Source organism: Tachypleus tridentatus, chromosome 2, assembly GCF_004210375.1.
Source record: "Tachypleus tridentatus isolate NWPU-2018 chromosome 2, ASM421037v1, whole genome shotgun sequence".
NCBI classification, from domain to species: domain Eukaryota; kingdom Metazoa; phylum Arthropoda; class Merostomata; order Xiphosura; family Limulidae; genus Tachypleus; species Tachypleus tridentatus.
The window spans coordinates 9,915,406-9,931,260 of record NC_134826.1 but is presented as its reverse complement, the minus strand read 5'-3'; the positions used below and the strand labels follow the sequence as shown (position 1 = coordinate 9,931,260).

Sequence of the window (15,855 nt, the reverse complement as noted above, 5' to 3'; positions counted from 1 at the left end):
GAATACGTCCCTTCGGAACATGTTTATAATTTTCGTGCATTTTTATTGTATCTGAGTCTGAGTCTTAGTTTACACCTATAACATCTGTTTTATGTCTAAATGTGGGCAATTTAAAGAAAGGAAGAACCATTGTAAGAAATGAAAAATGAATAAATTGACGTCATAATACGTCACCTTCTACTCGTTTGACATTTCTTGGCTTGTTTCTTCTTTAATTTCGCGCAAAGCTACATGAGGACTATTTGCGTAGAAGTGCAAGACTAGGGGAAGGAAATTAGTTATCACCATCCACTGTCAACTTTTGAGCTACCCTATTACCAATGAATAGTGGGATTGACGGTAACATTATAATGCCCCACAGCAAAAATGGGCGACCATGTTTGGTGTGATGGGGATTCCTGCATATGTCGGGTCCTTTGTGGTCTGTAAGAAACAAGCAAATTATTAACATCTGAGCACCACGAGGCAGATAAAAGTTCCAAAGCATCATCCAAACCCCGAACACACATGTGGCTCCATATACTTATTTATATTTGTGTACATCATAAACGTATGTTAAATCACACATAAACATAGAAACATACAGTTACGACAGAAAGTGTTGGTACCCCTGCGTCCCGAGTGGTTTTTTGCTCATAACTTAAAATATATAACGACAAGAATAATAGAAGTACAATATATTATAAATATTATACTAACACTCATCTACATAAATGTTTATGTAAATTAAACGACAAATAAACTGGTTATAAACAAATAACCAAAAATAGGAGGAGCAAAAAGTGTTCGTACAGTTCAGAATGTGTGGAAAAACTGATATTCCCGTAAAAATGTTGTTTAGTTTGGCAAATAAACTACATTATACCATTCCAGAACTAGACACTTGGTTCATAATTATTGGAATTTAGCCAGAAAAAATTTTACTTCCGGCAATTTAGCGCCGTCTCCGTCATTATCTGCTTGGTCATCATGATGAACAGGAAACAACTGTCCAGTGATTTAAAAAACTGAATTATTCTAAAATACAAGTCTTGTGTGTCTCTTTCCATTATTTTTACACAACTTAATGTGCCGAAATCTACTGTTTAAAGCATAATTGCCAAGTTTAAGCTTACAGGATCAACTGCTAACCTCCCTTGTTCTGGATGCCCCACCAAAATTCCAGAGAGAACCAAGAGGAAGGTTCTCAGAGAAGTTAGTAGGAACCCTCGTTTAACACGTAATGACATACAGAAACTGGTAAGGGAAACTGGCATTGAAGTAAGCACCTCTACAGTTACGAACATGTTACGCTCTTCTGGGTTCAAAGCATGCTGTCCTCGTAGAACTCCATATTTAAAACCTGTTCATTTAGAAGCACGACTGAGGTATGCAAGAAAGCATGTAGATAAACACTTTACCCACTGAAAGAGTATTCTTTGGTCAGACGAGACTAAAATCGATCTTTTCAGTCACAATGATGTTCACTATATTTTCCATAAGAAGGTGGAACTGAATCTTCCAAAGAACACCGCCGCTACAGTTAAACACGGAGGTGGCTCGATCATGCTATGGGGTTCCTTCAGCTCTTCTGGTGTAGGTAGCCTTCCCCGCGTCAACGGAATCATGAAAAAAGAAGAGTACGTTGATATATTAGGAACTTATATGAAGAATGATGCACGGAACTTGTGGCTTGTGCGTCGTTGGATCTTCCAGCACGACAATGACCCTAAGCACACATCGAAATATGTGCAATCCTGGTTGCAGAGGAACCATATAAGCGTTCTGTAGTGGCCATCCCAGTCACCAGATCTCAACCCAATTGAAAACGTATGGCATGAGTTGAAGACCAGGGTTCATTAACATCATCCGAAAAACTTGCAAGAGTTGGAGGCCTTCTGTAAATAAGAATGGAAGAAAATACTAGTCGAGTACTGTCAAACGATCATGGTGGGCTATGAGGAGAGATTGCGCCAAGTAATTCACCTGAAAGGCTACACAACTGACCATTCAAGTAGACGCACGAACACTTTCTGTCCCTCCTATGCTTGGTTATTCGTTTATAAACAGTGTATTTGTCGTTCAATTTACATAAAAATTTATGTAGATGTGTGATAGTATAATATTAAAAATATATTATACTTTCATTATCCTAATCGTGATACTTTTTAAGTTATGAGGAAAAAACTACTCACGACGCAGTGGCACGAACACTTTCTGTCGTAACTGTATTTCACTTGTGCGTGACACCTATGAATGTAATAACCAACTACTTATCCTGCAGTTCTCAGTTGTTTATATACATCATAATCATATGTTCAGTAGTCCGAAGATAGAGACCATACTTCACGGGTTTAGTTGTTCAAACCAAGTGCTGGTGTATCAGTAGTTACAGTGTGTTAACATTGTGTTTAATAACAGTAACTACCATTCTTCTGACAAGTCTCTTTACCAGCTGCTGATGTATCAGTAGTTACAGTGTGTTAACATTGTGTTTAATAACAGTAACTACCATTCTTCTGACAAGTCTCTTTAGAAGCTGCTGGTGTATCAGTAGTTACAGTGTGTTAACATTGTGTTTAATAACAGTGACTACCATTCTTCTGACAAGTCTCTTTAGCAGCTGCTGGTGTATCAGTAGTTACAGTGTGTTAACACTGTGTTCAATAACAGTAACTACCATTCTTCTGACAAGTCTCTTTACCTGCTGTTGGTGCATCAGTAGTTACAGTGTGTTAACACTGTGTTCAAAAACAGTAACTACCATTCTTCTGACAAGTCTCTTTATCAGCTGCTGGTGTATCAATAGTTACAGTGTGTTAACATTGTGTTCAATAACAGTAACTACCATTCTTCTGACAAGTCTCTTTAGCAGCTGCTGGTGCATCAGTAGTTACAGTGTGTTAACATTGTGTTTAATAACAGTGACTACCATTCTTCTGACAAGTCTCTTTAGAAGCTGCTGGTGTATCAGTAGTTACAGTGTGTTAACATTGTGTTTAATAACAGTGACTACCATTCTTCTGACAAGTCTCTTTAGCAGCTGCTGTTGTATCAGTAGTTACAGTGTGTTAACATTGTGTTTAATAACAGTGACTACCATTCTTCTGACAAGTCTCTTTACCAGCTGCTGGTGTATCAGTAGTTACAGTGTGTTAACATTGTGTTTAATAACATTGACTACCATTCTTCTGACAAGTCTCTTTAGAATACTGACATTAATAGAAGGTACAAACTTAATTTTCTCTGTACCACACAACCTATCTATTTCTGCAGATAATTTAACAGATTTATATAATAACTAAAATATAAATAACAAGCTATCATTTTATAAATATTACTACCCAGAAAGCCTAGAATATTTCTTCTCTTTAAGCTATTTGCATTCATTTTTACCCTACGTGAGCTTTGGTTACTGTATTATGAAAACAAGACAGTTTACTGATGTTAACATTATGTATATTTATTGATATAAAATTCAAAGCAAGTTGAAGACTGTTGAATGCTACAGTATATTAAAACAAACAAAATATACACAACGTTAGAAAACAAGCAATTAAAAAAAATCTATTTAACACAAAATATAAAACCTGTGTTCATTTACCACACAAACCGAACACCACATCCAATCACACAAATCTAATGCTACTTACCAATTTCATCTCACACGATGTACTTCCACACATAAGCCTAACAACACCCAATAATTTCATCTCACACGATGTACTTCAACACATAAACCTAACAACACCCAATAATTTCATCTCACACGATGTACTTCAACACATAAACCTAACAACGCTCAATAATTTCATCTCACACAATGTACTTCAACACATAAACCTAACAACACTCAATAATTTCATCTCACACAATGTACTTCAACACATAAACCTAAAAACACCCAATAATTTCATTTCACATGATGTACTTCAACACATAAACCTAACAACACTCAATAATTTCATCTCACATGATGTACTTCAACACATAAACCTAACAACACTCAATAATTTCATCTCACATGATGTACTTCAACACATAAACCTAACAACACCCAATAATTTCATCTCACACGATGTACTTCAACACAAACCTTATGGCACTCACTAATTTCGTTGCATTTGATGGGCTTTACCCTCAACTTTGCTGGTATTCTGACTTTTACTTCAAATACTTTATTTCTCCCTGTCTTGTCTTCCTCTTTCAAATTATCTCACTTGTCTGTTTCTTCCCTATTCAAACCGTACATTACCTCTAACCGACAGTGGCCAATGTTTCATGCACTACTACAACGTAATGAGCACATTAGATAAATATTTATTGAAGTTCCCATTGACAACTTTACATAGAAAAGAAGTCTTAAAGGTATCCTTGTTTATGTAAAAATGAATTACACTCTATCACAGATGGTCATCTTTGATGTAATAAAACATGTTGTCTTAACAAGTTCATAAAAACCACAAAGTATTACTGGCAACAAAGATGACCAGAAGCATTACTTGTACAATTCATAACACTGTTTACCAGAAGTATTACTTGTACAATTCATAACACTGTTTACCAGAAGTATTACTTGTACAATTCATAACACTGTTTACCAGAAGTATTACTTGTACAATTCATAACACTGTTTACCAGAAGGATTACTTGTACAATTCATAACACTGTTTACCAGAAGGATTACTTGTACAATTCATAACACTGTTTACCAGAAGTATTACTTGTACAATTCATAACACTGTTTACCAGAAGTATTACTTGTACAATTCATAACACTGTTTACCAGAAGTATTACTTGTACAATTCATAACACTGTTTACCAGAAGTATTACTTGTACAATTTATAACACTGTTTATATTATACAGTGTGAACAGATACAATCACACACTCAAATGCCTCTTAGAGAGCACATCAACAACCATAAATCTTCTCTCAATTCCACAAAAATATCTCCCTGCTGACAGACATTTTAAGCAACCCAGTCATTTTATCAATGAGTTAATGTTCATAAGCACTGAAACTGACTTAAAACACAAAGATGACAGAAATGACACAAGTTTATTAGATTGCTACTTTAAATACTGTTCAACCTTGTGAGATAAACATAGATCCTGGAATCAGTTACTGATGGCCACTGATTAGTTCTCTGTCACAAAAACAAAACTGTTTTTATTATATGCAAATTTATTTTTATCCTTAATATCTCTCAGTATTCATTATCTATTTATGATAATTATCCATGTTTGTTTGTTTTTTTAATATTTTTAGTTTTATCTTAATATATTCAATTAATCTACAGTTCTGGTCATCACTAATCAATACTTCCTGTTAACCTTATTTTGTTTTATAAAATTAAACCTCATATCTAACTTTGTAGTCTCCTGTCATATTGTGTAATGAAGAAATAGACACTAATATACTGAATGTTAATCGTAACACTTCTGGGCTATTGAGACAGTACGTTGTAATGCCGTTTGACCTTTCAAGTACATTTGGCTTTGCCTGGTCACTCTCAATTTACCCCCCCCCCTATGCATGCTCCACCTTTTCAAGCTCTTGGGTGACAAGGTTTTGTATTTTTGTCTCAAACAATAAAACATAACTATTTCTCCTGTATTACACTAATACTTAGCATTTATACCAAACTATTGAAAATAAATTCATTTTATGAAATCACAACATTGGCAGCATGTGGGACCATGCCAAAACATATTAATGTTAATAACATTTAATCTGTCAAAAAGAACATAAATGATATTTAATATATTGTTCAATACTTAATATATAGCATATAAAAATCTTTGTTTTCATTTTGGTTCAAAGAATAAACATAAAAATTACTTTTAGCTTTATAAATTCATCATCTAGTTTTATCTGGTTTCAACAGCAGAAGACAATGATTTTACTAACTGTTTGAACACAGTTTCACTACTTGTCAACAGTTCTAAAAATCATTCACAAGTCCTAACCAACATTCATGTAAACAAACTTAAATAATACATTTCATTAATATCTCCAGCTGCTAAGGTTACAACTCATTATTCTTGTAGTATTCAGAAATCAAAACAACTCATCAAAGTTTTTCTATCTAGAGTGAAATGCACCCAGGATGGGGCAGACATGTCAGGAACAGAGATCTTGTCAGGTTCCTCTTGTTCATTCCTCGTGTCTTTTTGGTGCATAGTTCCTTCTAGTTATTCATAAAAGAGCAATCACTGAACATCTTACTGTCTTTATAACTCATTAAATCAACCAATAAAAACTATAAGAAATCAAGAAAGATTTTACACATCCTATCTATACAAATAGTTTTCAACATTCATTAACTAATAGTACTTTTTAATACAAGTATTCTAGCATTATGGCTATTACTTAATATTAGCACAGCACTGTAATAATAAAGGGATGAAAACATGGGCCCAGGAACCTGGGAGTTTATGTTCCATCTGGCACATTATAGGTAACTTTAGGACAATAAATATTCAATATTTACCAGTAGGATAATCAGTAAACACCACATGTTCAAGTTTAACATATAAAACAGTTTTCTCAATGGTTTTAAAAAAATTTGAATACACAAATGGCAGAAATATTTCACATAACACATTCTCACCCTGGTAGTATGTGTAACAACAACCATAACAAAATCACACAAGGAACTAAATCTTGATAGTAGAACCAGAACACAAGATTACAAATATATGATGTAATGAATTTCTAAAATTCCCAAACAGTTTTATAATATGTCACTCTTCTCCCAAAGAATTACAGAGAACAACAACACTCAGGCTACAGTCTACTCACTACTTAAGGTAACATCTAACTTCCTCTCCATGAAACCTCTTCAGTACTTCATACAAGTAAGTACAAGCTGGCTTTGGCCACATTTAATACATATATATTGTTATGCATGTTATATCTAGACAGTTAAATTCCTCCAAACCTAGGACTATTTTTAAGACTGTGTATCCACTAAAACAAAACACACAACACCAACATTCAGCACACAATTAAAGTAATTCAGTTGTAACTAACTAAACTAAAGCATATAATACAGCAATGTTCAATCTAGAACAATATGACTTGTAGGAACTAGTTGAGAATACATTCACAATCACAACACAGCTAAATTAATTAGCAAGCATTAATCACTTCTAGAAACCACCTGCTTTAATACAGTCTAGTACTAGTAATCATTAACGCTGAGATAACAGTTTCTCAGTTAAACTCTAACACAATCAACAAACCCATATTTTGCACACACTGAAGGAGCTAGTTCATCATTGCTTTTGTTCTTTAACTTCTTGCTGGTTAAAAAAAACTACATTATAAAGTTTTGCAAATGAAATTAGCACTCCAAGTTCCTTGTCATGCTGCAACATTGTTGGAAAGTCTTAAGAGCAGACAATTAGCACACCAGATTACTTGTCATGCTGCAACATTGTTGGAAAGTCTTTATGGCAGACAATTAGCACACCAGGTTACTTTTCATGCTGCAACATTGTTGGAAAGTCTTAATAGCAGACAATTGGCACAATAGATTACTTGTCATGCTGCAACATTGTTGGAAAGTCTTATTAGCAGACAATTGGCACAACAGGTTACTTTTCATGCTGCAACATTGTTGGAAAGTCTTAATAGCAGACAATTACCACACCAGGTTACTTGTCATGCTGCAACATTGTTGGAAAGTCTTAATAGCAGACAATTAGCACACCAGGTTACTTGTCATGCTGCAACATTGTTGAAAAGTCTTAACAGCAGACAATTAGCACACCAGGTTACTTGTCATGCTGCAACATTGTTGGAAAGTCTTAAAATCAGACAATTGGCACAACAGGTTACTTTTCGTGCTGCAACATTGTTGAAAAGTCTTAATCGGAGACAATTGGCACAATAGATTACTTGTCATGCTGCAACATTGTTGGAAAGTCTTATTAGCAGACAATTGGCACAACAGGTTACTTTTCGTGCTGCAACATTGTTGGCAAGTCTTAATAGCAGACAATTAGCACACCAGGTTACTTTTCATGCTGCAACATTGTTGGAAAGTCTTAATAGCAGACAATTACCACACCAGGTTACTTGTCATGCTGCAACATTGTTGGAAAGTCTTAAAATCAGACAATTGGCACAACAGGTTACTTTTCGTGCTGCAACATTGTTGAAAAGTCTTAATCGGAGACAATTACCACACCAGGTTACTTTTCATGCTGCAACATTGTTGGAAAGTCTTAATAGCAGACAATTGGCACAATAGATTACTTGTCATGCTGCAACATTGTTGGAAAGTCTTATTAGCAGACAATTGGCACAACAGGTTACTTTTCGTGCTGCAACATTGTTGGCAAGTCTTAATAGCAGACAATTAGCACACCAGGTTACTTTTCGTGCTGCAACATTGTTGGCAAGTCTTAATAGCAGACAATTGGCACAACAGGTTACTCTTCATGCTGCAACATTGTTGGAAAGTCTTAATAGCAGACAATTACCACACCAGGTTACTTGTCATGCTGCAACATTGTTGGAAAGTCTTAATAGCAGACAATTAGCACACCAGGTTACTTGTCATGCTGCAACATTGTTGAAAAGTCTTAACAGCAGACAATTAGCACACCAGGTTACTTGTCATGCTGCAACATTGTTGGAAAGTCTTAAAATCAGACAATTGGCACAACAGGTTACTTTTCGTGCTGCAACATTGTTGAAAAGTCTTAATCGGAGACAATTACCACACCAGGTTACTTTTCATGCTGCAACATTGTTGGAAAGTCTTAATAGCAGACAATTGGCACAATAGATTACTTGTCATGCTGCAACATTGTTGGAAAGTCTTATTAGCAGACAATTGGCACAACAGGTTACTTTTCGTGCTGCAACATTGTTGGCAAGTCTTAATAGCAGACAATTAGCACACCAGGTTACTTTTCATGCTGCAACATTGTTGGCAAGTCTTAATAGCAGACAATTAGCACACCAGGTTACTTTTCATGCTGCAACAATATTAGCCAGGGACTTGTTTTGTTCTTCACATACCATAGTTCAATAACATTAACCCACAAACTGATTTCACAAATTCTAGTTCTCACTCATGCTGAAAGATTTTAAAACAAATCAAATACAATCCTCTAACTTTTCTTGGATATTAATGTCTTCTATTACAATTTGAAGTTTCTTAATAAGCATAATGACTACTCTGAATAGCAGCAAATAAGAAAACTAACCTGAGGTATTAGTTGGATGATAGTTCCGAGCTCCATTAAAGACATAACTTCTTTCCACTGTCTGTAATTTATAAAAAATAGAATTATGTACAGCAGTAATCTGCAAGTTATATTACCCATCCTCATTACGTTTACTATATATTAAAGATAAGAAAACACAAAAAACAAAACAGACAAATTATGAATTTTGATGATCCAAGTGCATTTGGAGATGGTGAACATTCGTTGTCCCATTCACTGCTGAAGAAAAGTCTACTTTCCTAAAAAATTTCATTTTTCAGGTTCCTTCTTTAGTAATTCATTGTGTAATTATTATTTTTGTTATTAAAGTTCTAACAAAATTAAGAAATTAAATTAATGCAGCTCAGAAATCATTAACTGACCAATTAGATGAATACAGCTACACTACCTTTGAATCATTGTGACCAAGTGACCCGAGACTATGCTTTTCCCTGTCACGATTAGATGGTTGATTGCTTTTTAATCTCTGAATTCGAGATGGAGAGGCTGAAAGGTTTCTATGATCCCGTGGACGGCTACCTTTACCTTGCAAGTACTCAACAAATTCATCCTGAAAATCAGTACACATTACAGAAACAAGCACTTTACAAAGAAATCACACCAGACAAGACTACACAGTAACAAACCTTGAAACTTGAACATTTCAGGAAGGAACACCTTTCTCTCTCTATTTATAATTTTGTGCAATATTTTATTGAACCGCATGCAAAAAATAAATATAACTGTGTTTTGTTGAAATAAGACTTAACTGTGCACACACATAGCAACTCTTGTCAACATTCAAGTATAAAAGTTTCAATATCCAATTCATAATCAACATTTCTCGTATTATTTAATACAACTTTTTAAGTCTATTTTACGTTTTCAGTATCCTATCAAGTTATGTCTTCATGTTTTTTAAAATTATACAGATTGAGGGACAAAAGTACTCAAATCTTTCATTATATTTTAATTCTTAGAAAAATTAGAGATTAAAAGATAAAAGATTGAAAACTACTTACTAGAAACATCTGTTGAAAGATAACAAACAAAACTCATCTGAAACTCATCAATAGATATCCCATGTCTCAACATGATTTAAACTGACAGAGCCAGGCCCATTAACCATGTCATCATGATTACCAGTTAATATTTAACATTTATAAATGGAAAGATTTACAGAAATACCTTTTACTTAACTTGTTTTCTCTTGAACAAAAACAGTTTTAAGTGACATAGATTAAAAAAAGTGTTTCTGTTGTTTTTATTTGGCCACCTAATAGTTCTGAGAGATAGTTTTAGTTGGTACAAAGTTTTACTTACCTGAAAACCTATTTCAGGCTCGCATTCTCCCCTCCACTCACAGTTCAGTTATCTTTCTAGCCTTAAAACCTTAGAGCAACTCCCAACTAATCTTGTGTTTTAATGTGATAGACAACAGAATGGACTATTGGTCCATCCTCTAAACTTAAAGCTAGCCCTAATAACTCAAATACTTATCAAGCTCCATCTTAAACTCAATTAAATTTACTGCTTCTACAATGTTTTACCAAGTGTCCAAACCTGTAGTTCAAATTTCAGAGATGTCAACCTCTCCTCATATGACAAACCCTCCATCTCCCACCTGATTCTACTAACCCTTCCCCGAACCCTTTCCAACAACTTAATGTCCTTCCTAAGATAGAAGCCCAAAATTGAACACACAATCATCCAAGTGTGGTCTAACCAGTGACCTGTATGACTAAATTATAATCTCTTTAGATTTTATTCAATGTCTCTGTAAATACAACCTAAAATCCTATTTGCCCTAACACTAACACTGTTTGAATGACTTAAGAGACTGATCTACCATTACACCAAGATCCTTTTCTTTCATGAGATCGTTAAGGTTATTCCCATCTAAATTGTACTTATAATTCAAATTATGATAACCCCAATAACAAAACATCTTGTATTTATTATAATTAGAACCCATCTACCATTTATTTGTCCAACTCAAATTATTTAAATCCTTTTGTAAATCAGTATCATCCTCTTCACAGCCACCAACACCCAAGAACTTGATATCATCAGTACATGCAAGTAATTTATTGACCATTCCTTCATCAGTCACTGATGTAAATCAAGAAGACCAAAGGTCCTAAGGATGACAAAATCATTATGTGACAAAAGTCCTTCAACAGATGGAAGAGCAACCTTTATTTGCAGTTACACACATGGTAACTTGAAAGAAAAGTGTACAGAAACTGTTACCTTCAAAGATAATAACCTCTTCACACAGTTTAACTAGAATCCTACATTAAACTGGTGAAGGAACTGGTGGAAACTACCACCTAGATGAATTCCCTTCAGAAAGCAACCAAAGGAAAGCCAATGGAATACAACATCTGATGGCAAAAGCTCCAAAGAGACATCTTATCTTGACCAGGATATACTCTTCAACTGAACTGAAGGTAGGAGGAGATGAATGAGTCTCGTGTGTTGCAAGGAGACAGAATGAGAAATTTACTGTCCCAGTACTGAAACAAAAGCTGCTGTCAAGTCAATACATGTAATGTGGGTTGACATTCAGATCATAACTTGTGGTATCAGCTATTGTATAGAGAGGTGACCCACATTACACTAACAATGTTGTAACTGCCCCACTTCCCACCATACTGTGCTAAGCCCAACTGGTGATAATTCTCCATGGTCCACCACCCAAACTCTTTTCACTCAATAAAGAGTTGTATTCAAGTAGGGAAGACCAAGACAAGTCTCTAGACTCCCAGTAGGTCCTCCTACTGAAGAGGTCTTTTAATGGAGACAGTGTAATCTGACCACACGAGTCAAAGATGCAAGCTTTTTGCAATAGTTCATAGAATTATATGTCTTGGGGAACACCCCATCTTGCAGTGTGCACTGGCAAAGCCAGGGCAGATGCTTGAACCACTTTGTGTTTTTAGCTCAATGCAAATTTTGGGTAAGTGTATCTCGCATGGCAACACCAGTAACCATATGGGATCCTACAGAAAAATTATAATGAAGTTTCCCATCTAGAGATGGTGGATCACCAAAAGAATGACCAAAGAAAGGAGATAAAACAGATAGATGGTGAAGATAATGTGAGACAAAGGTATGGGGTGGAGTCCACATGCAAGCCTATAGTGTCTTGTACAACAGATGACAAAGGGAATAAATAATTTGACAAATCTGATGTGAAGAAATGAAAATAGCCTGCAGGTATCCACATCCAAAAGGCATATACCAATTGGAGAAGTTTACAGATCCATCCAATAAGAGAGGAAATGGGTCCTTAGATAAGAAGGACCCAAGAGTATAAAGGATATGCCAGGATATGCAAAGAGAGGGGACATAAGAAAATAAAGTAAAGAGTACAGGGGAAGAAAACACCATGTTAAGATGAAATGTCGAGATAGCACCACCCAGTAGTTAGTAATAAGAGAGACCAACAAATCACTATTAAATAAGATTACCAGGAAGGATAGTTGAGAGTATGAAAGGTAACCCACATGGATACATGCACTACTTACGTTGGTAAATGAATAAAGTGGGAAAATAATAAGATCTCAGCTCAATAGGCAATAGATCAAACATGATATCCTTTGATGAAATAGTGACATGTATATTTGAAGCAAGAGAGGAGAAACACTGGGAAGAGGAGGAGGAGGATCTGGTTGCTAAGTGAATAAAGAATTCAAGATTGATCCTATAAAAGGATCCAAGGAAGGCAACAAAGAGGAAGATAAACAGATGGGATGAGGTAAGACCAAAAGACAGAAAGCTTGTGGTTCACATGAATCATCAACGAGAAGGGTGCTTAACTGGGAACAAACTCAGTGAAAAAAAATTCTGTATTAAGAATATGGTCAGGCCAAAAGAAGTTTGCAGTGAGGTTCACAGCTCTCAGCACAACAGACAACAGCTAAACTAGAGCGGGAGGAAAGTTATCATTCAGAATTAACCTTTTTATGCAAGGTTCATTGTTATTCACATTAATTTCTATTAAGATATAATACGTTTCTCACGTGATACATATTACCTTTTATGAACTTTTTTACTAATGAAAACAAGTAATTACAACAAATATGAATAAACAAACTTGTTTGTATGTTTTAATATCATACAATCAAAGTGTCCCATAATTCCATTCAAGATCAGAATTTACACAAAATAAAAGCTATTATATGTAAACACATTCTCTACCTGAAATATTTGGGCATAAACTTGTTGTTGCTTTTGTTTTATAATTTCTGCAGTTTTTTTATTTCTTGTCTGGTTGGTTTTGGCTCCATTATGTTGTTCTTGAAACAGCCTTTGTTGTTTATAACAGATCCACTTTCTCAATGGCCTTTATACAATGAAGCAGCAAACAAAACTATTAAGGTCATCATAAACACACTGCTTCACAAGTTAGTAACTCCAAGAAACAAAATTATAACAAGCATGCATGCACACAGCTTCACTGGTTAGTAATTCCAAGAAACAAAATTATAATGAGCATGTACACACACACAGCATCACTGGTTATTAATCCCAAGAAACAAACTTATAATACACACACACAGCATCACTGGTTAGTAATCCCGAGAAACAAACATGTAATACACACACACACAGCATCACTGGTTAGTAATCCCGAGAAACAAACTTGTAATACATGCACGCACACACAGCTTCACTAGTTAGTAATCCCGAGAAACAAACTTGTAATACACACACACAGCTTCACTAGTTAGTAGTCCCAAGAAAAAAACTTGTAATGCACACACACACCTTCACTAGGTAGTAATCCCGAGAAACAAACTTCTAACACACACACACATCTTCACTAGTTAGTAATCCTGAGAAACAAACTTGTAATACACACACACACAGCTCCACTGGTGAGTAATCCCAAAAAACAAACTTGTAATACACACACACAGCTCCACTGGTGAGTAATCCCGAGAAACAAACTTGTAATACACACACACACAGCTTCACTGGTGAGTAATCCCGAGAAACAAACTTGTAATACACACACAGCTTCACTGGTGAGTAATCCCGAGAAACAAACTTGTAATACACACACACACAGCATCACTGGTTAGTAATCCCGAGAAACAAACTTGTAATACATGCACACACACACAGCTTCACTAGTTAGTAATCCCAAGAAACAAACTTGTAATACATGCACGCACGCAGAGCTTCACTAGTTAGTAGTCCCGAGAAACAAACTTGTAATACATGCACTCACACACAGCTTCACTGGTTAGTAATCACGAGAAACAAACTTGTAATACACACACAGCTTCACTATTAGTAATCCTGAGAAACAAACTTGTAATACACACACAGGCTTCACTGGTTAGTAGTCGAAACAAACATGTAATATACACACACACAGTATCACTGGTTAGTAATCCCGAGAAACAAACTTGTAATACATGCACGCACACACAGCTTCACTGGTTAGTAATCACGAGAAACAAACTTGTAATACACACAGCTTCACTATTTAGTTATCCTGAGAAACAAACTTGTAATACACACACACAGCTTCACTAGTTAGTAGTCCCGAGAAACAAACATGTAATATACACATACACAGTATCACTGGTTAGTAATCCCGAGAAACAAACTTGTAATACATGCACGCACACACAGCTTCACTGGTTAGTAATCTTGAGAAACAAACTTGTAATACACACACACAGCTTCACTAGTTAGTAATCATGAAAAACAAACTTGTAATACACATACACAGTTTCACTAGTTAGTAATCATGAGAAACAAACTTGTAATACACACACACAGCTTCACCAGTTAGTAATCATGAGAAACAAACTTGTAATACACACACACAGCTTCACTAGTTAGTAATCCTGAGAAACAAACTTGTAATACACACACACAGCTCCACTGGTGAGTAATCCCAAGAAACAAACTTGTAATACACACACACACAGCATCACTGGTGAGTAATCCCAAGAAACAAACTTGTAATACACACACACACAGCATCACTGGTTAGTAATCCCGAGAAACAAACTTGTAATACATGCACGCACGCACAGCTTCACTGGTTAGTAATCTTGAGAAACAAACTTGTAATACACACACAGCTTCACTAGTTAGTAGTCCCGAGAAACAAACTTGTAATACACACACAGCTTCACTAGTTAGTAGTCCCGAGAAACAAACATGTAATATACACACACACAGTATCACTGGTTAGTAATCCCGAGAAACAAACTTGTAATACATGCACGCACTACACAGCTTCACTGGTTAGTAATCATGAGAAACAAACTTGTAATACACACAGCTTCACTAATTAGTAATCCTGAGAAACAAACTTGTAATACACACACACAGCTTCACTAGTTAGTAGTCGAAACAAACTTGTAATGCACACACACACCTTCAGTAGTTAGTAATCCCAGAAACAAACTTGTAATACACACACACAGCTTCAGTGGTGAGTAATCCCAAGAAACAAACTTGTAATACACACACACAGCTCCACTGGTGAGTAATCCCAAGAAACAAACTTGTAATACACACACACACAGCATCACTGGTTAGTAATCCCAGAAACAAACTTGTAATACATGCACACACACACAGCTTCACTAGTTAGTAATCCCAAGAAACAAACTT

At 35.4% G+C, this 15,855-nt stretch overlaps 1 protein-coding gene across 1 annotated transcript in view; it reads right to left on the bottom strand.

The window, feature by feature from the left end:
- Positions 1-3,426: 3,426 nt before the first annotated feature.
- DCP2 (decapping mRNA 2) overlaps positions 3,427-15,855 on the bottom strand; it is a 215,505-nt gene continuing 203,076 nt past the window's right edge. Inside the window, exon 12 of the transcript XR_013020373.1 lies at positions 3,427-5,494. The gene's annotated coding sequence lies outside the window, so the exon portion shown is untranslated. The remainder of the gene's footprint in view (positions 5,495-15,855) is intronic.